General features: G+C 46.2%; 1 protein-coding gene and 1 long non-coding RNA gene across 3 annotated transcripts in view; one reads left to right on the forward strand and one right to left on the reverse strand.

Moving 5' to 3' along the window:
• The window catches only part of FGF13 (fibroblast growth factor 13), a 263,484-nt gene extending 240,720 nt beyond the window's left edge, over positions 1–22,764 (reverse strand). Inside the window, exons 1-3 of one of the 2 annotated variants that reach the window (XM_053274439.1) lie at positions 22,588–22,764; positions 19,701–19,811; positions 16,483–16,677 (exon numbers count right to left, since the gene is read on the reverse strand). The gene's annotated coding sequence lies outside the window, so the exon portion shown is untranslated. The remainder of the gene's footprint in view (positions 1–16,482; positions 16,678–19,700; positions 19,812–22,587) is intronic. The other variant, XM_053274444.1, reaches the window with a different exon arrangement.
• Positions 22,080–27,954, forward strand: LOC128335735 (uncharacterized). Its single transcript, XR_008311704.1, has 2 exons — positions 22,080–26,187; positions 26,467–27,954. It is a non-coding gene; the product is annotated as an uncharacterized LOC128335735 (long non-coding RNA).
• Positions 27,955–27,977: the final 23 nt, after the last annotated feature.

The following is a 27,977-nucleotide window of genomic DNA, read 5'->3' on the forward strand; positions in this document are numbered from 1 at the left end:
CTGCTTGGGGCGGCTTACAAAAATAAAATAGATACTCTTGTGATGGCTCAGTATTGTCTTCACAGACTGACAGGGGCTTCTCCAAGGTTGCAAGCAGGAATGGAATCTCTCCCAGCCCTATCTTGGAGATGTTGCCAGGTGCTCTTCCCAGAGCAGCCCCATCCCCTGAGGGGAATATCTTGCAGTGCTCACACATCAAGTCTCCCATTCAGATGCAACCAGGGCAGACCCTGCTTAACTAAGGGGACATGTCATGCTTGCGACCACAAGACCAGCTCTCCTCTCCAAGACCAGCTCTCCTCGCAGGAGGCTTTACCAGCCCCTATTCCAGGGAGTGAATCTGGGACCTTCTGCATTCAAAGCAGATGCTGTACCACTGAGCTACAGTGTAAGATCTCTCCGTTCCTCCTTCCTTCTTTTTTGTCCAGGTTTGTTTGTGTAGTTTCATTATACGATTAGAAACCCCAATGAACGATAAATAACTTTTTAAATATGTGGAATCAGGAGATTCCCCCAAATGCTTTGTGGTTATAAGCAGGGGAAATAAAATAAGGCGGCTAAGGTAAATTATAGCTCATAAGAGCCAGAATCCAAGGAAATTGCTTTGTGTGTCACAAGAGATCAGAAAAGCTCTCTGAGGCTGCAATCAAGAAGTGGGAGGATGCAAGGTAAAGATTTAGCATTAGCGACAAAACAATGTTATGAATGGGCATAGCAGGGGGGAAATCCATCTGGGAGGAGAATGGTAGTATCCTATCCCTCTCCCTTCACCCCATTTTGTTAAATAGATTCTAACCCATGTTTTAATTTCTTTGTTGTTATACCTGTATATCTGTTTTAATTAATCTTTTAACTTTTTTGTAAACCACCCAGAGACGTAAGTATTGGGCGGTATAAAAATATGTTTTACCCATGCTAACTGGGCAAAGAGGCACCTTTTACCGTGGTGATTCTCTTTATTTAGCAGGGGGAGAGTATCTGGCCCTCTCCACCCCCAGCACAGTACTTCCAGTGACTGTTGCTGGTGTGTGTCTTATGTTTCTTTTTAGAATGTGAGCCCTTTGGGGACAGGGAGCCATCTTATTTGTTTGTTATCTCTCTTTGTAAACCGCCCTGAGCCATTTTTGGATCAATCAATCAATGAATCAATCAATCAATCAATATCATTTGTAAGTACTATTCCACCTTGAACTGAGGTTGCCACTCTTTTTATGTTCAAGGGGACATTCTCTTTTTCAGTGAAGGTTTTACAACGTTTTATTTTATTTTATTTTATTAATTAATTAATTATAAGCACCCCACCAAACCAGACAATTTAGGCTCTTGTGGCAAAACAAAAACAACGGAAGCAAAACAAAACCCAATAGTAATGTAGGTGCAAGGGCTGTTACTTGGTACACCAGAAATGAATGCCTCTCGCCAACACTTGAAGAGCTTCATTGTCTACCGGCTCAAGACCCAATGCCAAATGTTGCTTTTTAGCACCTTGAGTCAGTGTGGCTGGGGATGGTGGGAGCATCTGAGGATCCAAGTTTGAGAACCATCGATGAGAACCATTGCCCTGAACAGTCTAGGGACAGGGCATTTGAAGGACCACCTGCTCTCATATGAAGCTGCCTGGCATCTTCAAGAGCAACATTAGAGTGCCTCCATGTTCTGAGGCAGGGCAGGTGTCAGTGATTCTATAACATGGAGGCTCTTCATACGACACGTGCAAAGCGCATGACGGGGTTCCCCGCAGATGAGCAGCCACTCGTAGCTGGGTGGCCGGATTGTCCTCCCACACAGCTGCCAGTTCTGTCACGGGGGCTGCAGGGATCGGGGGCCACGTGGCCCCTGGAAATTCCAGGATGCCCCACGCAAGTGCCACGGCAACACACGAACACAAAAACAAGGTTCATGGAGCGATCGCTCCGTTAACCTCATTTAAGGGGAGAGGGATTTATCGTGGCTAGCTGCTGGGAGCTGCATGGCTCCCGCTGCAGCACATGATCACCCAAAAGAGGGCTGGGCTCCCTTAGCCTGCTTTTGGGCGATCATGGGAATAGCTTCATGGTCTTCTTGGTGGTTGCACCTCAGTTCTTCTAGCACCAAATCTGATACTTTTTCACACAACGCATAATCAACTTGTGGGATTCTCTGCCACAAGATGTGGTGACAGCCAACAACCTGGATGGCTTTAAGAAGGGCTTTGATAAATTCATGGAGGATAAGTCTATTAATGCCTACTAGCCTGTGGGTTATAGGCCACCTCCAGCCTCAGAGGCAGGATGCCTCTCAATCCCAGTTGCAGGGGAGCAACAGCAGGAGAGAGGGCATGCACATAACTCTTGCCTGTGGGCTTCTCAGGGGCATCTGGTGGGCCACTGTGTGAAACAGGATGCTAGACTAGATGGGCCGCCTTGGGCCTGATCCAGCAGGGCTTTTCTTATATCCTTATGGGTTAAAATGGCCATGTTTCCCCAGGATTTGAAGGGTTTTTAGATCAGCTTTTTACTGGCTCTTTAAAAGGAACATAGAAAGCTGCCTTATACTGAGTCGAACCATTGGTCCATATGGGGGCTCAGTATTGCCTACCGTGACTGCCAGCAGCTTCTCCAAGGTTTCTGGCAGGAGCCTTTCCCAGCCCTACCTGGAGATGCTGCCAAGGATTGAACCTGGGACCTCCTACATGCAAAGTAGATGCTCCACCACTGAGCTATGGTAGAAAATGCTGTCTTAATTGCAAATTGTTTTTGTTCTAACTATTATATGTTGTAAGCTGCTTTGAAAATATTCTATTGAAAGGCAGTGTAAAAACATAAATAAAATAACAGCCAATAATAACAATAGCTTGAAAAGGAGAACATCCTGGTGGAACTGGCAGCTAAATTAAATTAGACAATCTGTATTGTGACTATGCGACAAGAAACTAGGTTATACTGCAGGGATCCAGCTTCTAGTAGTCTAAATAACAGATTCGAATTTCCAGTTGCTGGCCTGTTTCATACGATTAGCAGCGATATACTTCTTCGGTAACATCACTATGCACTTAAAAAGCAGACAGTGCTTCTAAAAATAGATATTTCTGAAACAAATCAATAAAAATTCCTTTTCATGTCTCAAAACAAAACCCACATTGTCTAAGTGTCCATGGAAGCCCTTTCTCTGCAACAGCCACCAGATGTTTCCCCGATCAACCTGGTGAGACCCTCTGCTGTCTCAGAGGCTGATTGCAAATTCTGGCTGGGAGTTTGAAGATAACAGATCGGGTGTCATGGAAACCAAGACAAGAGAGCCTTTGCAGCCATAACCGTTGCCTATATTCATTTATTTATTTAATTCTGATAAGCCATCTAAATGGAGAACGACATAGGTGGTGCGGGGGGGGGGGGCGGAGTGCTGACTGTGCTATAAATAGCACACTGTCGGTATTTTAAACAGCCATGTTTAATAATACTGCAAGCATCCACGGTTAGAGTCTTCTCTCCACACATGAGAGACACATAGGTGCTGGGGAAGCTAAAAAGAAAAAAGGAGGGGGGGAAGTGCTCCCTCGTGCCCACCCACAGCTTTGCAAAAAGCCCTCTATAGAACACACAGAACAGGTTCCAAAGAGTGCTGGAGTGTAGTCACACATTGTGTTTGCACATCTTGCTGGGGAAGGGAAAAAAGGGAACAGGACTACATCACACACCTCTCTCAGATGCTGGGGCAATTGTGGGTGGGGTGTTGCATAAGCAGAGGGGAACAAGGCCAACATCCTTGTATGGTGGCTAGCCTGCTAAAAGGTACTTTTAAGAAGGAGCATATGCCATCAGCTCTTTACGGAGGTCACTCACTAGCCTTCTAAGGAACATAGGAGGCTGCGTTATAGTCAGACCATGGGTCCATCTAGCTCAGTATTGCCTACCAGGGCGCTTTCCAGACTAGCTGCTCAGCAGCAGCAAAATGCCTGCATTAGGCAAGTCGCATTCAAAACGTAAACAGCAGGGGGAGCAGTCTCGTGGAAACTAACAACCCCCCAAAACAGCAACCTTCTTACGCTGGATATAAGACATCCTAGCTCTATATCGCAGCAATTAAATTTGAAACAAGGCATTGGAAATGTGGACGGAAATGTGACCCTGCTGTCCACATAGGGACTGTAGTGTCACATTGCAGGAAGTGTGGAATCACACTTCCGAATTACAACATGACCCCATTGCAGGGTCTAATCCCAAACTACACACCTGATCCTTTAGAGCAGGCCTGCTCAATTTAGGCCTCCCAGCTGTTTTTGGACTGCAGCTCCCATAATCCCCAGCTGCAGTGGCCAATAGCCAAGGATTATGGGAGTTGACCAACATCTGCAAGAGGGCCAAAGTTGGGCAGCCCTGCTTTCGAGGGAGTGCAACCCCATTCAGAACAGGAAGACCTATCAGAAAATTGTGACTAGGAGCGATGGATTTGTAATCCAAAAACAGCTGGAGGGCCGTTTGCCCATCCCTGGCCCACACTGACTGGCAGCAGCTTCTGCAAGGTTTTTAGGCAAGATGCCAAGGACCAAACCACCCTGAGCCATTTTTGGAAGGGCGGTATAGAAATTGAATGAATGAATGAATGAATGAATGAATGGATAACAACTGTCCCTATTCATTCCAGCACAGCTTCCCTCCCAGTGGCCGTTGCTGGTGTCGGCCTTGTGTTTGTACCCAGGGACAATGGAAGTTGCAGCCCAACAACATCCAGAGGCCCAAGGTCGAGAACTCCTGGCTTGACTCTCCAGCTGGGGAGAGCAATTTTTCTTCCTACCTCATTCTGAAGCTGGGGAGGAATCTGGGTAGGGCGTGCTTATCCTACCCAACTGGGGCTGATCTCATGACCAAGTTCCCAGCCGCTGAGCCTGTTTTTAACTGACACACAATCAGCAAACAGGATCGCACACAGCTCCCAAATTAGGGTAGGAGGCTTCTCCTGCCCTAATGTCGATTGTGTGAACTGCCCTATCCTACGCTAAGTAAAAAGGCACCAAAAGCATCACAGGTGACCTCCAGATCAGACCAAAAGTGCATCTATTCCAGCATCCTGCTTCCCACAACTAAGATGCTACCAAGAAGTCCACAATCAGAACATGACCAATAGTCGTCTACTGCTGCTACTCCCCGCCAACTGGTATTCAGAGGTAGACTGCCCCAGAACCTGGAGGTTCCACTCAGCTATCTTGAATAATACTTATTTATCTATCATATGTCTATACTGCCTGATATAAACATCTCTAGGCAGTATCAATAGCTACTGATGGACCTCTCTTCATCTATTGATTTGCCATCCCAATTTGCAACCTAAGTTCCTGGCAATCACCATGCCTTGCAGCATATGAATTCTACACATGTATGCAAAGTCCTCTCTCTTGTGTGGTGTGTGACTCTACTGTTGGATGACCCCAAGTTCTAGAATTACAAGAGAGAAACTTCTCTCTACCCACTTTCTCCATGCTCTGCATAGTTTATTAAGCTTCTATCATACCCCCCACCAAAAGTCTCAGATGAATATGTATGAATAAGAACTCACACAAATGTACAAGTGTAGATACAGCCTAATTTTCCCATCTAATCATATTTCTTGCTTGCCTAGAATAGATTTTGCAGTGCAAAATGCTGAAGATAAAACAGCATCCCTGATGCTGTCATCCCAGTACAAAAAATAACTCGCACTGCATTATGGATGCTCACAAGCCAGCCCTTTGATGATGCTTTTAATTTACACCCAACCGCCTCCCATTGACTCGGGCGAAGCAATGGAATTTTGTGCCTTGTTCAGGATTCTATCCATCATTTCACAGCAGCCAAGCGCTGGAACAAAAAAAGCAGAAACGTCAAGCAAATGTCTCTTTCCTGCTTTCAATTAGCTATGCTCTGTAACACCAAGGCGCTTGCTTTGCTGCAGTGAGAGGCTGAAGGGTTAGCTGTCAACTCTTTCTCCTTCTTCTTTCAACGATCCCCCAAGTATGACTGAAAAGATATTCTGGGATACAATTGGATGAATAGGGATTGCTTTTAGAGTCCCTCTCCCTCTCTTTCTTACTCTGAATTGGCAGATGTTTGCCACCCTGTGCTTAAAATTGGCACAAGAAACGCAACACTGAAGCTACTGACGTATTTAGAGAATGCAAACACTTTACTTTCCATTCATTATAGCTGGCGGGGTGGGGGAATGATTGCATTGGAGGGGGGGAACTCAGGGTTGAAAACGATACGGTATATCAGCATCAGACTGTTGAGACAGCACCTTCTAATGGCAGCAGAAGTCAGGGAACCAGGAGGCCAAGACAAGAGATTGGGCAAGGGAACACACCAAGAGTCAGAGGAACATCTCAAGAGACAGGAAAGACTATCATTGCACCAGTAAATAGCCCTTCCTCTTGAGGCCAACCAATAGCCAACTTGTGTGGGTGGACTTGCTCCAGTACTCGGATCGGTGAACTGTCGGAGGCACAGCTTCTTAACCTTTGTGCCCCTATTGTGCCAGGCTGGTCTCTGGGTCATCTAGGAGAGACCATATTACTCCTGTATTGAAGGAGTTACACTGGCTGCCGATATGTTTCCGAGCAAAATGCAAGGTGTTAGTTATAACCTATAAAGCCCTAAACAGCTTGGGTCATGGGTATTTAAGAGAACGTCCTCTTCATTATGAACCCCACCACCCATTGAGATCAGCAGAAGAGGTCCGTCTGCATTTGCAAGCAGCTCATCTGCTGGCTACTCAGGGACGGGCCTTCTCCGTTGCTGCCCCGAGGCTGTGGAACACACTCCCTAGTGAAAGAAGAGCCTCTCCATCTCTGACAATTTTTAAAGGTCTTTAAAGACGCATCTGTTCACCCAGTTTTTAATTGTTTTGATTGTTTTTAATGTTGTTTTAGAATATTGTTTTTTTAAAAAAATTAAATTGTTGTGTTTTAAATTTCTTGTTTTTGTTTTTAACTAATGTTTTAATGTTTTTATCTTGTTGTAAACTGCCCAGAGACATAAGTTTTGGGTGGTATAAAAATATGTAAAATAAAATAAATAATAAAAATATTGAGGACTTCCCATATCCTCAGGTAGACAAGAGTTAGTCTGGAGTGGAGAGCTGGTCTTATGGTAGTGAGCCTAGATTGTCCCCACCATTCCTAATCAGGGTTTGCATTTGCTTGGATGACTGCATGTCAATGTTGTCTGCTGCAGGATATTCCCTTAGAGGATGAGGCCATAGCCCAATGGTACAGCATCTATTTGCATGCAGAATGCTCCACATTTCACACCCTGGTAGAATCTTCCAGTAGGAGAGACTTCTGCCCAGAGGTACTCTTACCCCCAGACTTTGGGGCCAAAGTCCAGGGCCTCCACATCCCCTGGGGGCCCCAAATCATCTTTAGTCTGTTCTGGGTGGTGTGGTTTGTGCCCTCAAGAACCTATGTGCTAAAAAAAAAATGATGCTTATGATGAGCGGAAGGGAATGGTGTGTGTGCTCAAAAGGCCTTTAGGTCCAGGCTCCGAAATTACCTAGCTGCACCTCTGCTTCTTCCTGAAACCTTGGAGAATGGCCAGTCAGTGTAGACAGTTCTGAGTTAGATGGACCAAGGGTCAGACTTGGTATAAGGCAGCTTCCTATAATCCTTACCCATGGACCCCCACCCAATTATTTACATAAGGTACAGCTCAAAAGAGAGGGAGTGAGAGGTATTCTGGATAGTTATTTTCCAGAACTTTATTCTGGTTCTTTGCTGGGAAAACCTGGGAACAGCAGAGCCCCTTACACTCTGGAGTCACTTGTCAATGGAGTAAATGGTGTAGGTATAATTAAAATTCAAGAAAAATCAAGGATGTACCATATTTGATTATGCCTGATGTTTGGGATGCGTATCTTTAATTAGATATTTTCTGTAATTATATATTTAATTTTCCATGAATCACCTGGACTCACCATGGACCCCAGATTAAGATTGCCTGGTCTACAGAGATGCCGCAGTCTGTATAACCTTGGTGGTTATAAGCCCCAGAGTTGTGGGTAGCCAGTGATCGCTTCTAACCAGGAGAATGCAGCTTTTCAGTTTCCATAGCACCAAAACTAAAACTAAAATTACTTTGCAAAGGAGTGGCAACGGCAGCTTTTTGCAGCTCTGTTGGGTATGTGTGATGGGACCGTTGCCAAAAGCTCGGCTTTAATATTTAGCTGTTATGGTGAGATTTGCAGCGTTCATTCCTTGGTGAGGTTTTAATCTGAGGCTGAGAGATACAAGTGTAAACTATGAGTATTACGTAACCTTCCTGCTCAGACTTTGGGGGGAAATTGAATCCTGTTAGATTTTTCATCTTTAATCCAGCTACATTAGTTCTTCACTCTACAAGCTATAATCACAGTCAAGGTGTGTGGGTTGTTCCCCCCACCCCCCATGGGAAAAGAGATCACCAGCTTATCTCTTCTGAGAGTGGTGAAAACTGGCAACAGGTATGCACAATTTCCACTTCCTTGTTAAAATCGCTTTCAGGCATCAGGGAGAGGCAGGAAACTAGTGTCAATAAAAGCAGGCAAAAGCAGGAGCTTTTGGCAGGATTTTTAACCCCCAGAAGCAACTATAGAACAACTAGTTTGGGGGAGCAAAGGGGTGGCAAAGAAGTTTGTCAGGGGAGCAAGGATTTTGCTGTACATTAAATACTTATAAAGGTAAGGTAACATAGGGGTTTACGCATAGGGCTGATTTACCAAATCGTTTGGATCACAGGAACATAGGAAGCTGGCTTATCCCGAATCAGACCATTGGTCCATCTAGCTCAGTATTATTGACAGACTGGCAGCAACTTCTCGGTTACAGGCAGGAGTCTCTCTCAGCCCTATCTGGAAATGCCAGGGAATCTGATGCAGGCCGCCGGTGGTCAGGCTCCGCCACTGAGCTCACATGTGGTCTCCCATTCAAATGCAACCAGGGTAGACCCTGCTTAGCTAAGGGGGAAAGTCATGCTTGCTACCACAAGACCAGCCCTCCTCTCCCGTTTCATACTTGTCATCTCCATTTCTGCCCATGCACCAAGTACAAGAACATGCAAACAAGTGGTAGAACATGCTTTGGAATTTTCTTGATATTCAGTAATAGAGCTCCAGCATGATGGGGATAAGTTAAGGCAGAATAAAACTAACAGCCACTGGAGAACAAGTCTGTATGCTGAAAAATGATGCTTTTTGCGGACCATTTTTCCCTGCAGAGAGTTAAAGCGTTCCTCTTTATGGCATGGTGACTCAGCACTTTAGCTGATGATTAGAAATCAAGTGCCAGCCACACCCTTGGCTGGTCTTTCGATGGGGATGTCTTGGACAATTCCCACTGGTTAAAAATTAGCAAGTGCATTTTATTCAAACTGGAGCCTCAGTGGTATGAGTTTAAACAAACTAGATGAGCAGCACTTTATAAGGAGCTGAACTTTGGTTGTGACTTGCACATTTTCTATGTGCTCGTCCATGCACTGCAAGTACTCCTCAGAGAGAAGGGCTGGTCTTATGGTAACAAGCATGAATTGTCCTCTTTGCTAAACAGGGTCTGTCCTGGTTTGCATTTGAATGGGAGATTCAAATGTGTGAAGTTCTGTAAGATATTTCCCTCAGGGGATGGGGCCGCTTTGGAAAGAAAGCCTGCCTGCTTCTATGCAGAAGGTTCCAAGTTTCCTCTCTGGCACCTGCAGATAGGGCTGAGAGAGGCCTGCAACCCTGGAGAAGCTGCTGCCAGTCTGTTCAGACAATACTGAGCTAGGTGAACCAATGTTCTGACTCGCCATAAAGCAGCTTATGTCTCTATGTTTCTGCTGTTCGCATAACGCCACCTGCGCTCTCCAGTAGTTATCCCGAATGTTTGTAAGCCATGTGCAACTGTCCTGCATGTATGCCACCACTGCCAGTTGGCTTGGATTTCCCATCGTACAGGCATGATCATGGAAACACACAGCAGGGCAAGAAGGAAACTGTTGGTTTGCTTCTGGGTTAGATGCAAAGTGATGGTTTTAAAGCTCTACATGGCTTGGGGCCGGGTTATCTGTCAAGCTGCATTTGCCCATATGAATCTGCCAAGGCCCTGCTCATGCGACCACCACTAGAGAAAAGGCTTTTTGGTGTTGGCCCCTTGGCTTTGGATTATCCTCCCCAAGCAGCTTCATTGTGTTCCCTTTCAGGGTGGTTTTTTTTTTAAAAAAGGCATTAGAAGACCCTTCTCTTTAGAAAGGCTTTTAGTGTCTATGAGTTTTTAAACAGGTTCCAGTTTTTAGCTAGTTTTTGCCAATTTCTTTCTGTCCAACCTGTTTTATTTTGATTTATTATTTCTGTGCACCACAAGCAGTATTGCATTTGAAGGGTGGGATATAATTCCTTAAACCGACCAACCCTGGAAACTGAACAAACAGGCACCTTTTTAACTGGGGGCTCTCTTACATTTCACAGGAGCAGGGGTGGCCCGAGGCAAGATGTATATCTATCTATCTATCTATCTATAATTCTCTTAGATGTACCCATCACTAATCCCAAGTGTGGCAGCTCTCACAGGAGTTTGCGAGTGAGCTGCCGGGAGGGGGAGATGAAGGCAGTGGCAGAGGAGATAAGGCCAATGGGTAGGCCAACAGGTGGATGAGGAGAGAAAGTGGCAGGGGTGGTGGAGGAGAAAAAGCAGCGCCAGGGGGGTGGAAAGAAAGTGTGTGTGGGGGGGGAGAAAAGTGGCGGCAGTGTGCGGGGGGAAGAAAACGGCACGGGTTGGGGAGAAAGAGAGAGGTGGACTGAGAATGAGGGAGAACTAGAGGCACAGATGCTCTGTGTCCGGCCCAGCTAGTATTCTGTAAACCACCCAGAGATGCATATGTTGGGTGGTATAGACATAAGCAAAATGAATAAACAAAGGTGCCAGAGGTTGCCTTGCTCCATGCCCCTGGCATGGTTCAGCCCCCTTTAGAAGTTTTTAAAAGTTTTAAAAGTTTACAGCTTTTTGCAAGCTTTAAATCCAGAAGGGGATCAGGGAGGGAGGGGAAGTTTGCCAGCAGCCTCCTTTTCTCTCCACCTGCTTTTTACAAGCTTTATAAGGAGTGTAAGGAGAGGCACTCCTTGCAGAGGTCAGATCGATCCCAAAGACCTGCTTTGATGGTGGTGTCCCGGTGCCGCCCAGCGTGTGCCTCAGTCAACTGCCGCCTGAGGCAACCGCTTCACCCTGCCTCGTGCAAGGGCTGCCCCTGCTGCAGCAAGAGGACAGCAACTGCCTCACCCAGCTCTAATGGAGGCGTGGTAAGCAGAAGCAGTCAAAGTGAAAAGGGTTTGGATATGGAGGTAAAAGGCATCCAGATATGGGGCTGTTCCCCCTCCCACTGCTCTTATTGACTTGGATTTCAGTTAACATTCTCCCCTTTTATTGGTTGAGACTACAGCGGCTTTCACTGCTCACACAAAGTCAGTTTTTCATCCCGAATCCCTTTCAGCAGCATTCTTATCCTATGTCAATTCTTCCCCTGGCTTGATCCGTTTTAGCTATCAATTACCTTATAATGCCATTTTAATGGAGGCCCTTTGCTGTCGAGCGCCTGTATGCTGATGCGATCTGCCATTCTTCAGAGACTCAATTTAGCTATTTTAGATTTTTGTCTGGGTAGCTTGTTCTTTTTAATCATGTGCTTAAACTTATGCCTAGGTGATAATGACTACATGGCATTTTGCAGGAGCGGTAAGGTACGGCAGGGAAAGGTGACATGAAAATTGATGCGCCTCTCAATGGAAGAAGCAATTCATCTTTCATTGATCTGTCCCAGGCAGAAGCATGGACTTTGAGCACTCAAGTCAGCAAGCTGCATCGATGCTAGCAACAAACTCTCTAATCCAAAGCACAACAGTTCATTGGCTTAACAACAATGTGCACCATATGGTCAGTTTAGGCACAACAACAAGGCATGGCTTCTTAGGGGAGGTGAGCTAGTCTTGTGGTAGCAAACATGAATTGTCCCCTTTGCTAAGCAGGGTCTGCCCTAGTTTGCATTTGGATGGGAGACTACATGTGAACACTGTCTCCTGTAAGAAATTCCCCTTAGGAGATTGGGCCATAGCTCAGTGGTAGAGCATCTGCTTCCCATGCAGAAGGTTCCCGGTTCCATCCCCGGAAATATCTCCAGGTAAGACTGAGAAAGACCCCTGCCCGAGCCACCGCAAGTCAGTGTAGACAATACGGAGCTAGATGGACCAATGGTCTGACTCGGTATAAGGCAGCTTCTATGATCCTGTTGTGTTGGAGATGGGGCTGGGGCTGTAGCTGAGTGATACAGCATTTGCTTGCATGCATGCAGAAGGTCCCAGGTTCACTCCCTGGCAGCATCTCCAGGTAGGGCTGGGAGAGACTCCTGCCTGAAACCTTCGAAAGCTGCTATCAGTCAATGTAGACAGTTCTGAGCTAGATGGACCAAGGGTCTTCCTGTGTTCCTATATTCCACTGTTTCCTATTCCTTCCACCTCTCACATGCCCCAATTTCCCTTCTCAGTTTAGTGGCAAACCACAGTTTGCTGTTGCATCCGAATCAGCCAAGCTATGGTTTGCACAAACATTCTGAACTAGGTTCGCCATCCTGGTTTTCAGAAAACATAGTCTGCCTGGTATGGACATAAAAGGCAGGCTGGGGAATTGTTGCTAAACCAGAAGAAAGAGAAGCAGGAGGGAGCAGGAGTGACCAAAGAAATTTTGCTGACTGAGGCAAAGGACAATAGGACATCCTCCCATCTGTGGGCAAGTGTTCCCATGGAGGTAGTTGGGGTGGTGTTTGCTCCCTACTGCACTCCTCCTCACCCCAAGGCAATCACCTCACTCTGCCTTATGGAAGGACCACTCCTGAAGGGAGGGGGATCACAGCATATAAGTGCAGGGCTCATTCACATAGCACCAAATCATGGTTTGGAATCCCACCCCACTGCAGTGGGGTACTCGTACCCTGGAGGGACTGAAAACAGATAGCCATATAGGAAGAAATGTTGAACAACAGGCCATTTTTATGTTTCCATTTTTTCCCTTCAGTGAGGGGTGGCAGGCCATTGGGCAATGCATTACTCTTGAACAGGGAACCTTAAAAATCATGTCCCAGTTCCCTACACACCATCAAGGCCACTAGTGTTCCCTCAAGAGGCAAGTGCAAGCATTTCAGGCCAGGATATAAATACCACAAGCCGGCATCCTCCTGAACCAGAAAGTCATGGGATTCCCAAGAGCCAATCCCATGCTGATGCCTCTTATGTAGCCCCAATGCCTGGAGTGACAGAGAGCCTCAACCTGGATAGTTTCAGCAACAGCACCCAGGTTTCTTGCTCTGCTGCTCTGTGGCAGCTTGAAGCTGTTGGCATGAGCGAGCCCTGTTCACCACTACGGCGGATGGCCAGAGGGTGGTACTGCAGCTACCAACTCCGCAAGCATTGCACCTAAGGGGGGCCAATCACTGTTCCCTCTAACAGGGATTCCCAGAGGTTGTTCACTACAACTCTTAGCATCGCTAGCTGCAATGGCCTTTGGCTGGGGATTCTGGGAGTTGTAGTCTACAACATCTGGGAATCCCAGAGGGAACACTGGAGCCAATAGGGACTTGTTTGATCCTTTAAAAGATGCTTACTCTGCGCTGGCTTCTCAGATTGAGCAGCAATGCTGAGCTATTCTTGACGGCCTGGCTGGCTAGAGCACCGGTCCGTACATCCAATTGCTAAGAGGACAGACCAAGCTGTGCTTCCTGCAGACCTTCTTTTTGGGCAGACCTTTTGAACTTGCTCCCTGAGGGTGTCAATTTCCTTTTGTCTCCAGCCAGGCCTCCCAACCATCGGAAGCAACTTAGATGTCCTTTTCTAGGCTACAGCTTTTAACCCTGCAAATCTCCTCCACCAGCTGCTAGGCCAGACTCCCTCCCAGTACATGTTTCTGAGCACCTGATATGGAGCAAGCCCTTCATTTCCTCTGAGCTTTCCTGACACCCGAAGAGCTGGAGCCGAGGTGATGGTACTATGGGTCCCTGTGGGCCCGTTCAATTGCAAAATTCTTGAAACCAAATAGCCAAATCTGTAAATTCACCATGAGCAGGCTAAATGACACAAATTATGCAAATATTGTTTGATTATGTGATCTAATGACTCAGTTCAATTTGATTACACACAGGCGCCATTCGGCGTCAGCATGAGTAGTGAACAGTTTCATTTGAAAGAGGGATGTGTGCACAATATTGTTGAGTACTCAGCCCTAATTGGAAACGTACCCCCCCACACCCTGAGTAACAGGAATGCAACTGAGGACAGGAGAGAGATGGGAGCTGAGATGCAGGGCATTTCCAGTAAGGCCAGCCTGAACGTGGAAACAAATTGTGCTGGTTATCGAGGTGCCAAATCCCAGGGGTCTCAGCTATGGGGGGGGGGCAGTTCCCACGATTATAATTAGGGAAGGATACTAGTTAGGAACATAGGAAGTTGCCTTATACCGAGTCAGACCATTGGTCCATCTAGCTCAGTATTGTCTATACAGACTGGCAGCAGCTTCTCCGAGGTTGCAGGCAGGAGTCTCTCTCAACCCTATTTTGGAGATGCTGCCAGGGAGGGAACCTGGGACCTTCTGCATGAAAGAAGGTGCTCTTCCCAGAGCAGCCCCATCCCCTGAGAGGAATCTCTTACAGTGCTCACCCATGTAGTCTCCCATTCGAATGCAAACCAGAGTGGACCCTGCTTAGCAAAGGGGACAATGCACAATTGCTACCACAAGACCAGCTCTCCTCCGCTTGAAAAGAGAACAACGCATGCTTAGCAGAGGAGACAATTCATGCTTGTTACCACAAGCCGAGCTCCCCTCCCTCAGGAGGAGAGCTCAGTTCAGGAGATGTGCTCATTCCTGTTTTGTGATCATTTGTGAGGGGGAAAGCAAGGTCAGAAGGAGAAGAAGTGTCAATCTGGGAGAGAGATGCTGGGTCGGATGGCTTTGTCCTACCAGTGTTCCCTGTAACAGGGATTCCCAGATGTTGACTACACTTCCCAGAATCCTCAGCCAATGGCCATTGCGGCTGGGGGATTCTGGGAGCTGTAGTCAACAACATCTGGAAATCCTTATTACAGGGAACACTGTGTGTCCTACCCAGCTCTCGTACCCAGCACTTCACCAAGATAGCTGGAATCGCCCTCCAAACCATCTCCTCTCTCCCAATCACTTCCTCTCCCTCCAACCTTGCTCTTTTCCTTGCACATGATCACAAAAACGGGAGCGTCCTTGCACAGTCTCCGAATTAGGGTAGGCCACTTGTCCTACTCATAATTGAGTAAACTGCCTTATAGTACTTTGTCCCACAATCAAGAAATGTGAGGCAAGGCAACTGAGGTTGCAGAATCGTGCCTTGCTCCCCGTGAGCAATTTCCTTTGATGAGAGCTACAGCTGGAACAAGGTCTTTAAGGACTCCAGTCTCCGCCTCCTAGGTGCCTCCTTCTAGTCTGGACAGCAGAGAGATTTAAAAGGAGCAGGAGACTGGATTTCCCACTCCATCAAGTCCCTCCTGGCCAACACTGTCAACACTGGTGTGCAAGCTTGAGGAAGCATGTGGTGCTTGACAAGGAAGAGGCTGGTTCACTGTGGGGCTTGGATGAGGCTCTGTGAATGCCAGTTCCAGCATGTCCACTTCTGAAATTTCTGGCTCTGGAGTCTCCCAGCTGGCAGGCGCAGCCTCCTGTCTGGTATCATTCATTCAATTTATTCAATTCATTCATTCGAGCCAGCATGGTGTAGTGGTTAGAGTGCTGGACTAGGCCCGGGGAGACCCGAGTTCAAATCCCCATTCACCCATGAAACCTGCTGGGTGACTCTAGGCCAGTCACTTCTCTCTCAGCCTAACCTACTTCACAGGGTTGTTGTGAGGAGAAACTTACGTATGGAGTACACCGCGCTGGGCTCCTTGGAGGAAGAGCAGGATATAAAATGTAAATAAAATAAAACAAATTAAATATACCGCCCTTCTTAAAGTGGCTCAGGGCAGTTTACACTAAAATAAAAAATACTAATTAATTATTTTTTTAAAAAACCCAACCATTTAAAAGCAGATTAAAATTAACACTAGAACTAAATGTCACCAAAAACCATTCTAAAAAGATGGGTCTTTAAGGCTCTCCTGGACCTGAAGGACTCCAAGGAAGACATTCCCCTCATAGTTTTGGGGTTAGGCTGGTAATGGGCTCAGGGATGGCTCCTCCATCCTCAGGGTCAGAGCCTGTGCTCATGGTGGGGATCAATGATCATGACAGTCCCTGCTGGCACTTTTGGAAGAGACTCCCAGAGGCCGCGTCACATTTCAGGGGACACAACCAAGAGTTCTGCCATCTCCATCAGCTACCCAGTGCCCAGAAACAAGGGAAGGGAGCATGTGGGAGAAAGAGGGCATGTGAGAATACAGGGTTCATTCATATAGCGCCAAGCCAAAGCTTGCAGAGAAAAGGCCGACTGGGCTGGGAAAGAGAAACACACCAAACTCACTCACAATTTGTTGCTCGGCTGTCTGGAAAAGTGGGACGTGGCTTGGGCTCCCCCAGCTAGGTCACTCTTGGATGAGCCTGTCAGCAAGCTCACATACTCCGAGCCCGTGGGGAGACTCCTTGTGCTTAGCTTCGCCGTGTGCTTGATGGAACCAGCGTGGCGCCGACACCAAGAGAGAGCCCCTTGACTGCTCAGGGTTCTGTCAAAGGAAAAGAGAAATTACAGCATGCTGATGAGCAACTGTGGGCAAAAGCAAAGCACGCAGGTTGGGATTGGGGAGAATGAGTGCCTCCCGCTCTCCAAACGGAGAGGGCTAAACCAGTGAAACTAGCATTACTGTTTGCATTCTGCCTAGAGGAAGCTCTTTCCCCACTAGCCAGAGAGCCCTATGCATTCCAAAGGATTCTGACTCATCTGCTAGTCTGTACAGGGTGCTGCTGGCCATGCTTGCTGCATGCTCCTATGGCAAATTAGGGCCTTGGAAGAGAACTTGGAAGCAACAGTCAGTGAAAGAGGCTGAAAACCATCTTGAATGTCGAGAGCTGGAAGTGTGTTCAGCCTTTGCTTTGCTGATATGCTGGCTGTCGGTGGGCTTCTGGGCCCAGTTCAAGGCAGGGGCGTAACTATAATAGGGCAAGGAGAGGCAGTTGTCTGGGGGCCCACTGCCTTGGGGGGCCCCCAGAGGCAAGTCACATGACTGACTCCCCCAGCTGCACACCCGCCTGGGCTTCCTTCAGTTGTATTCATCCTCTGAAATTGATGGGAGTGTGAAGACCTGGAGCTACCAGAACAGCATGTCTTTCTCGAGTACCATTAAATGATTTGCAACGTCCACAATTGACAAAACCTTTTCAAAAATAATTTAGGATGATGTGGCACATAGGAGACACACACACACACACACACACACACACACACACACACACAGCCATTTAAAAACTTGTCTCTGGGCCCACTCCAACCTTGCTACACGCCTGGTTCAAGGTGCTAAATTTAACCTAACATGCCCTGTGACCCACATATCTTGGACACTACCTCCCCCCATAGCAATCATCCCATCATCATTGTTTACCTAACCAGGCCCTGCTGTAGTTATCAGCATCCTATGCAATGCACACAGCTGACATGAGAATCAGGGCTTTCACAGTGGTGGCCTCAAAGCTGTAGAACAACCCGCCTTTGGAAACAAGGAAGCACTGCCCTTTGTTTACTTTTCAGAAGGACTGTAAAACTTCCCTTTTTGGAGCAGCTTTTGGAATTCCTCCTTAGAGAGATGTCAGTGGGGGCCAGTATGGCAGATGTGGGGTGGGGTGAGCGTAAACAAGGCTTGAGGCTTGTTCTCACACCTCATTAACTCCTCGCTCATGGGCTGGTTGCTTGCTGGATTGGGAAACTGGGCAAGTGATTACTAGCTTGAGCACAAAGGGCAAACACAGCCAGGCACAGCGAGTGAGAGTGGGGCAGCTGGGACTGGGCAAGTTGAGTGAGAACATGTCTCATCTGAGGTTCATTCACCAGAACCCCAATCTGCCCATACTGGCTGCTACTGAGAGATGTCTTTGACTGACTGATTCTATTGTAATTCTTCTGTCATTTTATCTTGTATGTACTGATCTTGCGATTGCAGTTTTTAAAGTTCTCTTTCTCATTCTTCTGGACACCTGTTGGGGGGGGGACAGATATATGTCTGTCCACTTTAAGTTATCACTTTCCAAAGTTTTGTTTGACAAAACAAAAAAAGGATTAGGACAGCTGAAAAGAAGAGCATTGATTTGTTTAGCCCACGCCAGGATGTAACAGAGCTGTTTTTAATTACGGTTTCACATCATTATATCAGCCTTTCTTCAGATGTCCAAATGAGTGCTGCTGAGAGCAAAGATTCTTGATTACTTGGCCAAATAAAGGGGGGAAAGGGTGATAAACCGCTTGTCCCTGCCAACATGAAATTGAAAACAGATAGGCCAATGAATGCAGGGATTGTGCCTCATCACCCATTTCAGATCTAGGAAGTATCCCTGAAACCCAATAACACGTGCACGACAGTAACCAGAGGGGTTAACTGATTTATGAGTAGAAAACTTCTGATTAGATTGTGGCAGACCACCTCTAGCTGAACATGCACCACATCAATAAACTAATTTTATTAGAAGATTAGCATTCATCCTAATTGTTCTCTTTGCTAAACACTGCTAAAAACACAGGCTGTTGCAGGAGACATTTTTATTACCTGCAGCTAATTTAACCTGATAAATGTGGACTTTATTTCTTGTTTCATCATGCTTACAGAAAGCATGTCACCCAAGAGAAATTAAAAGGCAAAGCTATCTAAGTCAGGGTTCTCAAACTTGGATCCCCAATCCATGTTGGACTACAACTCTCATCATGGAGATTCTGGGAGTTGTAGTCCAACAACATCTGAAGACCCAAGTTTGAGAAATGCTGCCCTAAGCTATGAGTTGAAAAACCACATGTGATATAAAATACCAACCACTTTTTAAAAAACCCACAGCTGATAAAGCCACCAGTAAAACAGATGCAACAGCGTTGCAAAAACCAATGGCCAAGATCATTTGAGGACCAAAGCATGCTGAACACCACAAAATTACAACCTTTATAGTAATGAGCCAGCAGGGGTGGTTGATACAGTTGGGAGGACAAATGCTCATTGTGATTTTTGACAAGGTCTCCACCCCTAGAGATGGAAAACCGGGGATGGCATTATTGCACTCCTTTAGGTATGTCATCATGCTTTTATTGTCAAAAACTACTATTAAATTTTGCCAGTGTTGTCAGAGGAATTGAAATGGAAATTGGCAAGAATGTCTTCCAAAGATGACTCCATGGAGAGAGGACAACAATTTGTTCATTGTTACCCTGACCCTTTCCTCTGTGCAAAAATGACTATAATTTTACCCTAATTGTTTGGGGGTCGAGCATGGGGATAAAGACGGGACAATAACACACACGGGTACAGCAACCAGCACGGTTGCAAGTTCCCTTGGGAGCAAGCTTCCTTGGGAAGCAAATTCTGCACAAAGGATGAGCTCCCAAGGCCGCCTTATTTCTTCTTTGGAAAGATGTTTGGGTGCTCCAAGATTCTGACTTGCCTCTTACTGTAAGTTCGGTGTATGGTTGTAGGATATTTTTCAGGGCTGCATTGGACATGTTATTATCTTTACCCCTAAGACCTACCAGACTTAGCCTTCAAATAGGTTCACTTACCTGGATCAGAGTAAAAGAGAAGACAGATATAAAAGGGCCGCTCTTTAGTACAGCCTGATCCTTTCTTCCAGCGAGTAACATTTCAAGCAAAATCCCTTTGTACTTTAGACTCTGGATGTGTACACAGAAGAGAGAGACCAGTTAAGGTAACAGATTGGAATAGCACAAGGCACCCCTTAAATATGTTTTCCTGGACTTTGTTATCAGTAGCCTCCAACTGAGCCAGTCTGTTAAAAGAGCAAGCAATGCCTGGGGTGTTTGAATATTTGATGGCCAACCTCCGTTTCTGTGTGCCTAAGGAACTAAACAGGAGAATAATAATTTGTTTCCTGCCTTTCCTCCAAGGAGTTCAGGGATGTGTACATGGGTCTTCCACTTTCCTCCCATTTTATGGCAGAGCCCATTGTGGCCAGGGGTGATGGGAGTTGTAGTCCAGCAAGTTCGGGGGATCCCGGCCTTATACCATGCTGCTGGCTCTCATGCTAGGGTTGGACAGAGGAAGCTGCCTTTTACTGAGTTGGTCTAGCTCAGTATTGTCAACACTGACTGGCAGTGGTTCTCCAAGGTTTCAGGCAAGAGTCTTTCCCAGCCCGATGTGGAGATGCAGAGTGAACCTGAGACCTTCTGCATTTAAACATGCAGATGCCCTGTCACTGAGGTACTCCCCATTCTATATGGGGATGTAGGATGGTTTCCCTTTCTCCCATTCAGTAAATCAAGACAGAACAGAAAACAGAAAACACCTGCTCAGACAATGAACCTCAGATCTACTTACAAACCACCTCAACTGAAAAGTGCTTCCTTTGGGAGAATTAATCTCCAAAATATTAATTTTGGAATGAACACCACCCACCGCTGTCTCACCTCCCAATCAGTGGAGGCAGCTCGTGTTGATTTCCCTCACCAAATTTGCCTTTTGGAATACACCTTCCTTTCAGACCTCACTGAAGGTTGTTGGAAGGAGTTGTTTGTACTCATCACTCTTCTTATTTATTTATTATTTCTCAGTGTAAACCACCCTGAACCGTTATTGGAAGGGCAGTATAGATATCGAATAAATAATAATAAAAATAATATTTATGTTCACCACCAGAGGGCAACAGAATAGCCTTGATAAAGTAAACAGCAGCCCAGCTGACAAACATTTTTTTAAAAAACAACAACAATTCTGGACCAAACAAACAAACAAGGAAAAACAAGAAAAAGGAAACCACAAAGGAGAAAAAGGAAGCCAACGATGTGTGGCATTTAAAAGTGAATGCAAAATGCTTAAAAGACCGGTACCACCTACGGACTGAATAATCGGTACACACTTAGCATAACACACCCTGGTCACCCAGCGGGAGGCAAAATACCACTCTGAAGTAGTGGTACCACTGGAGTGCTGGACTAGGACCGGGGAGACCCGAGTTCAAATCCCCATTCAGCCATGAGACTTGCTGGGTGACTCTGGGCCAGTCACTTCTCTCTCAGCCTAACCTACTTCACAGGGTTGTTGTGAGGAGAAATTTAAGGATGTAGTACTGGGCTCCTTGGAGGAAGAGTGGGATATAAATGTAAATAATAATAATAATAATAATAATTAATAAGTAGGCCTAGCCTAGCGTCTACTCCAAATGAGTCAGTAGCACTTAACCAAAGAGGGTCCAGTGACTACCTCGCCAGTTATTTTATATTTATATTCCCGTTCATATCCGGCTCTTCCTCCAAGGAGCCCAGAGCGGTAAAAATGGTTAGGGTCATCCCCACAACCACCTTGTGAGGCAGGTTAGTCTGAGGGAGAGGGAACCTAGGAAGCTAGAGTTCGGTGCGTGCACACACACAGTCATCCTTAGCAAGAGTCGGGGGTTGGGGGGGGCAGAACATTTTTAATCTCTCCCTCAGAAGTTAAAGGCAGGAGCAGGCCCAGGAGAGGGCGGGCACTTGGCCCAGCTGCCATGCCACTTCTGGCAGCCATAATGGACACCTCATGTGGGAAGTGAAGGTGTCGCCCAGGCAGCCTGCTCCACTTCGGCCCTCCTGCAAATGTTGGCCTACAACTCCCATAATTCTTGGCTATTGGCCACTATGCCTGGGGATTAGGGGAGTTGTAGTCCAAAAAACAGCTGAAGGGGGGGGGGGGGAGTTTGAATCCTCCAAAGGATTCCATGAGGCTTCTGCTGTTTCCCGCCCTTTTTAAAATTTATTGCGCCTCAGCGTTTGTTCCACCAGTGCAGTTTATTTTATTTTATTTTATTTTATTTTATACAGATAGCACACAGATTCCACTTCGGGCGGGGGAGGGGCAGCTGTGGGGGTTTAGGAGTCAAATGGGAGTTGTGAGCATACCCAAGGGCTTGAGAAGGAATTTGCAATAACTTTGTGAGATAGATAGATAGATAAAATATATTGTTGTTGTTATTTTACATTTTATATCCCGCTCTTCCTCCAAGGAGTCCAGAGTGGTGTACTACATACTTAGGTTTCTCCTCACAACAACCCTGTGAAGCAGGTTAGGCGGAGAGAGAAGCGACTGGCCCAGAGTCATCCAGCTAGTCTCATGGCTGAATGGGGATTTGAACTCGGGTCTCCCCGGTCCTAGTCCAGCACTCTAACCACTGCACCACGCTGGCTCTTGCTCTCCTGCCTGATTTCCCCCTCAGAGTATCTGACAGAAGTAGAGCAAACACAGTGAGGAAGGATTGGAGGCCCCCTAACTGAGGAGCAAGGAGCTCCCGCTTCCCGCCTCATGAGGCACAGAGTTTGGCACCAACACAATGGCGGCACTGAGGCTAGGCTGCTCCCAGGTGCAAGCAAAACGGAGCTCCCAGTCCACCCTTTTTTTCTCCTCAGCAATGAGCAATCCCACCCTCCTCACTCCAAGAGCAGAGAACCTGAAGGGACCCACACAAGTGAGAAATGCCTTTCTTGCAGGCTCAAGGGTCTCCTCTCGCTCTCTCTCGCTCTCTGGGGCATGTGGAGAAACTATTCTCAGGCGTTTCCCCCCTTGGGAAGAACCCCGAAATTCTCTTCAGATTTCAGTCTCCCCTCAGGAGCCGCTCCGAAAGCCCTCCCAGTTTCTGCTTCCGTTTGGAGGAACTCTGGAATTCTCTTTCAGATTTCATTTTGAAGATATTTCCATCCCAGTCTTTTCTCTTTTTTTAAATGGAGTGTGCAACCAGCGCCCCAATAATGGGAGGAAAGCTGGTCTTGTGGTGGCAAGCATGACTTGTCCCCCTTTGCTAAGCAGGGTCTGCCCTGGTTTGCATTTGAATGGGAGACCACATGTGTGAGCACTGGAAGATATTCCCCTCAGGGGATGGATTGGAGCCGCTGTGGGAAGAGCAAAAGGATCCAAGTTCCCTCCCTGGCAGCATCTCCAAGAGAGGGCTGAGAGAGATTCCTGCCTGCAATCTTGCAGAAGCCGCTGCCAGCCTGTGGAGATAATGCTGAGCTAGATAGACCAAGGGTCTGACTCCGTATAAAGCAGCTTCCTGTGTTCCTAATCTTGCTTCCTTGAGGTTTAGCCCTTTGCCTGTTTTGGAGAGGGCACACATCAGGAGCCTGGGGAACTGCTGGACTTTAGACCAAGTGTAATTCTGACAAGAGGAAAGTTGCTCTGTAGAAGTCCCAAAGCAAAACCTGGGAGGACATTGACACTCATTTCTCCTCAGACATATTGTCAGGGAATGGCACGCTCTCCAAGAAGTGCCCAAGAGTACATAACCTAGCTGGGGTAGTGGGTACCATTTAGAAGGATGAATGATCGTTCTGATTTTTGAGAAGGCCTACATTCCTAGAAATGGAAAATAGGTGATAGTATTGCAGTACTACTTCTACTTATATATCACCTTTCAACAAAGGTTTGCAAAGCGGTTTACACAGAAAAATAAACAATGAATAAATAAGATGGTCCCCTGTTGTGTTTCCCAGACTATGGGAAACTCCTATATCGGGCAGCAGCAATATAGGAAGGTGCTGAAAGGCATCATCTCAGACTGCAAAGGAGGCGGCAATGGTAAACCAAGAAAACCACATGGCTCTGTGGTCACTAGGAGTTGACATCGACTCAACAGCACAAGCTTTCCTTTCCTTTCCCCAAACACTCACAATCTGAAAAGAAACATAAGACAGACACCAGCAACAACCACTGGAGGGATGCTGTGCTGGGGACGGATAGGGCCAGTTGCTCTCCCCCTGCTAAATATAAGAGAATCGCCACTTTGAAAGGTGCCTCTCTGCTCAGTTAGCAGGGCAGACTCTCAGCTTTCATTACCCTGACCATCGGGCCTGCAGCGGCCACATTTACAATGGTGCTTTAAAAGCTGTGAAGTTTTATTTATTTCTATTATTTATTTAGCATATTTATATACCACCCAAAAGTTCACATCTCTTTACAGCAAAACAGATTTAAAAACAAAGTAAAAGCATTAAATCAATCTAAAACAATGATAGATTCTTCACATTAATTAAAAGCCTAATTAAACTTTTTTAAAAATTAAAACACAAAAACGACTATAAAATTTCATTGAAGTTGTCAGAAGAATGGAAATGGGTAGCAGGAATATCCTCCAAAAATTACTCTAGGGAGAGAGAACAACAAGTTGTTCAGTATTATCCAAACCCTGCTGTAACCCTGACCAGTGTTCCCTCTAACAGGGATTCCCAGAGTTTTTGGCTAAAGTAAAGTAGAAGTAAAGTGCGCCGTTGAGTTGGTGTCGGCTCCTGGTGACCACAGAGCCCTGTGGTTGTCTTAAAAATAGAACTCCCATAATCTACAAGCAAAAGCTATTGCAGTTGGGGATTCTGGGAGTTGTAGTCAACAACATCTGGGAATCCCTTGTCCCCTCTAACAGAGATTCCCAGATGTTATTGACTGCAACTTCCAGCATCCCCAGCTGCAATGGCTTTTGCTTGGGCATTATGGGAGTTGTAGTCAACAACATCTGGGAAGTGGGAATCCTTATTAGAGCGTACACTGATCCTAACCTTTCCCTCTGTACAAAAATGACTGTAATTTTACCCTAACCGTTTAGCAGTAGGGGTAAGGAAGGGGCAATAACACAGATAATGCTGCAAGTGCTACAATGCCATCTCTAGGGGGAGTCATTGCCCCAAAACATTAGAAGAATTCATCCCCCAGGGTAATACAGATGACCAAAATTTATGGGCCTGGTTCATAGACTATGAGGAGAAAAGTCTGACAATATGTTGGGTGAAATATACATGTCCTTGGAGCCAGACCTCCAGGAAGCTTTTCACATGGGGCTTTTGAAGCCCTTTAATTCGCATCTCTTCTAGAATGGAGGGAGTTCATTCACATATCGGCCAGATTTACCCCAAAGTCCCTGAGAGTTATTGGGGAGCAGTTCACACACAATTCAGGTTTTTCACTGTTCATTAGACATGTAACTCAATTTATATCCGGGGTAAAAAGACCCACCACTATTTGCATCGTTTTTTGGGGACAACTTTGAGTTTGCAGTAAAGCCTCCCTGTAAACTTACAGTAAAATCTGCTGTGTGTAAAAGCCCCTTCCAAAGCAAAGACACAATTAAGAAACTGATCTGACAGAATGGCAGACTTTTATATTTTCCAGTGGCAAATCCAGTCCAATGCATGATCCCTGAAGCTGCAGAGAGCTAGTGTGATTTTGTACACAATGACTGACATCCTAATGAAATTCACTAGAGGAAGTCCTATTGAAATGTAGTCATCCTTTAGAGTACTCCCTGAATAGTACACTCCGTAAGTTAGTCTGGACATCAGCTAACCTGGTTCACACAATAATTCAAATTGAGGTTTATTTATTTTATTTTATTTATTTAACATTTTATATCCCGCTTTTCCTCCAAGGAGCCCAGAGCGGTGTACTACATACTTGAGTTTCTCCTCACAACAACCCTGTGAAGTAGGTTAGGCTGAGACACAAGTGACTGGCCCAGAGTCACCCTGCTAGTATCATGTCTGAATGGGGATTTGAACTTGGGTCTCCCTGGTCCTAGTCCAGCACTCTAACCACCACACCACGCTGGTTCTTGTGTGATTAATGAGAGTTACCAACATTAGTGCGATTGTGTAAGCCCAGATGGGAATCTCGGATTTATCTTGGGCATCTCTTTGGCATGGGTTCACACGACCAGACTAATGTCAGTAACCCACACTATACCTAGATTTGAACAATTGTGTGAATCAGGCCACTGTATTGCACTTTACCAGAGAGACTTGGGTAAAGATCCCTACTTGACTGGTGCTGTTTAATTATTTAAAATACTACAAGGGAAAGTTGAGATGCGTCAGCTAATGCTGCTTACCACTTACCTTAAACTGCTTGCACAATGTTCTAACAGATCCTCTTCTTTTCCTTTCTTTCTAATGTGATGCCAATTACTGATTTTCAGAAGTTTGCCCAGGGGGCTGCCCAGGAAAAAAAACACAAACCATAGCTTATAAATAGCTGTGTCTGACATCAGGATCATTAAACTGGCTGTCACCCAGATTGGAGCAGGTGAACGATACTTGTTTTTTAAATGCTTTAATTTAGAACTATACAGACATCTGTTCTGGATGTTAACAGGCATGTGTTCTGCAGCCTTAAACAGCAGCAGGTGAGGGTGAGATTTGCCAACTTTCGATAGGGCTAAAAATTCATCTGTACTTCGAGTTGCTATCTTTTTTTACTGTTCTTATTCCTGGGCTCTTAAAGGTTGCCAGATATGCAAGGAACAAACAAACAAAGGAAAGTAAAAGAGGCTGAAAGACAACAATCTATTTCCTTTTTTTCCAGAACAGACAAGGGACTGTGGGAAGAGGGGTACATGACAGGTTTGTACCAAGCTCAGAGAAGGATGTTTGAGAACTTGGGTACCCACTCAAGGGCCAACTGGAATCCAAAATGATCAACCGCCCTCGGCCTGTGCTGGAAGATTTAATCTCCAGGAGGTTTTACAGACAAGGGCTTTCCCCCCAAATCCACTCCTGATTGGAGTGTGCCAGTCCACATATTCGCTGGATTTAACTTGACTTGTAGCAGAGAATTCCACAAACTGATTATGCGTTGTGTGAAAAAGTACTTCCATTTGTTGGCCCTAAACTGTTTGAGAGGATACAGTCTGGGAACCAGCCAGCAAGGCGAGGCAAGGAAGCCGTGTCGCATCCTGTTGGCAAGGCAAGGTCTGGGAGCTGGGGCAGACTCTCTGAGGGAGCTGTTGAAACCAGCTGGGCATTGTGGCAGCTTTGGCAGGCTGGAGGAGTCTTGCCCTTTCCTGCTAGCCTAGGCAAGCATTACTCTTGCCCATTTTGGAGTGTACCTTGCTCCTCCTCCATTGTCAGGCATCAAGCATCAAGGTGCTGGATGTGCCCTCCTCTGTCGGTTCTTGCTTTTTTCACAGGCCTGGTGATGTCTCCGCTGCTGGGGACTTGGAGGGAAGACTGGCGAATGCAGAGGGACTGGAAGCTGTTCCCAGGTGGTCTCCGGGAGCGGCATCCCCATTGGCTCGGAGAGGAGGGCTGTGGCTCCTGGTGGATCTACCATCTGTGATGGTGGATGGGAAGGACACTGGGGAACTTCTGAGGCTTCAGGAGTGGGGGTTGGCAGATCAAGGGGCAGTGGTTCAGCAAGGTCTCCCTCTGGTTCCATCGCTTCTCGGCCTTTTGGCTAAGATCAGGTGTAGTGTATGCAGTGATGTATTCTCTCTGCCTTTGCAACCACACATTCGTTAGTACGCGGCCGTGTTTTATCGGGAAACTCTATTCACTACTGCTCTTGTAAACCATGTGTAAAACATTCTCTAATAAAAGTCAATGTGTTCCGAGGCTGGTGGGCAACCCAATTCCTGGGTGTCTGCAAGTAAGGTGTCTTCTTTTGGCATAGCTGCCCCTTCCTTCTCAGTGTGTCACTGGTCTCACATTCAGGACAGGTCCGGGCAGCCCTTGCTGATGGTGGCACACCTAGTCCTTTTAAATCCATCCACTCCTCAGGCTCCTTGACAGTGTTTAGCGGAGGGGGGGGGGAGTAAAGACATGGCTCTTCACCCAGGCTTCTGAATGAAAATATTGTTTGTGCTGCTGCTGCTTTGTGTTTTTATGTATTATTGTTTTTAATGAACTATTACATTTTTAAATAGAGATGTTATTTTTATATTTAGATTATCTGTACTTTTGTATTTTAATTGTGCATGGTTTGAATGATATTGTAGTCTGCTTTGAGATTATTTTAATGAAAAGCAGTATATAAATCAAACAATAAATAAATAAAAATTCATCTTTCCTTCTGCTTGAAGTGTGTGTGTGTGTGTG

This window comes from Hemicordylus capensis, chromosome 11 (genome assembly GCF_027244095.1).
Source record: "Hemicordylus capensis ecotype Gifberg chromosome 11, rHemCap1.1.pri, whole genome shotgun sequence".
In the NCBI taxonomy this organism is placed as follows: Eukaryota; Metazoa; Chordata; class Lepidosauria; order Squamata; family Cordylidae; genus Hemicordylus; species Hemicordylus capensis.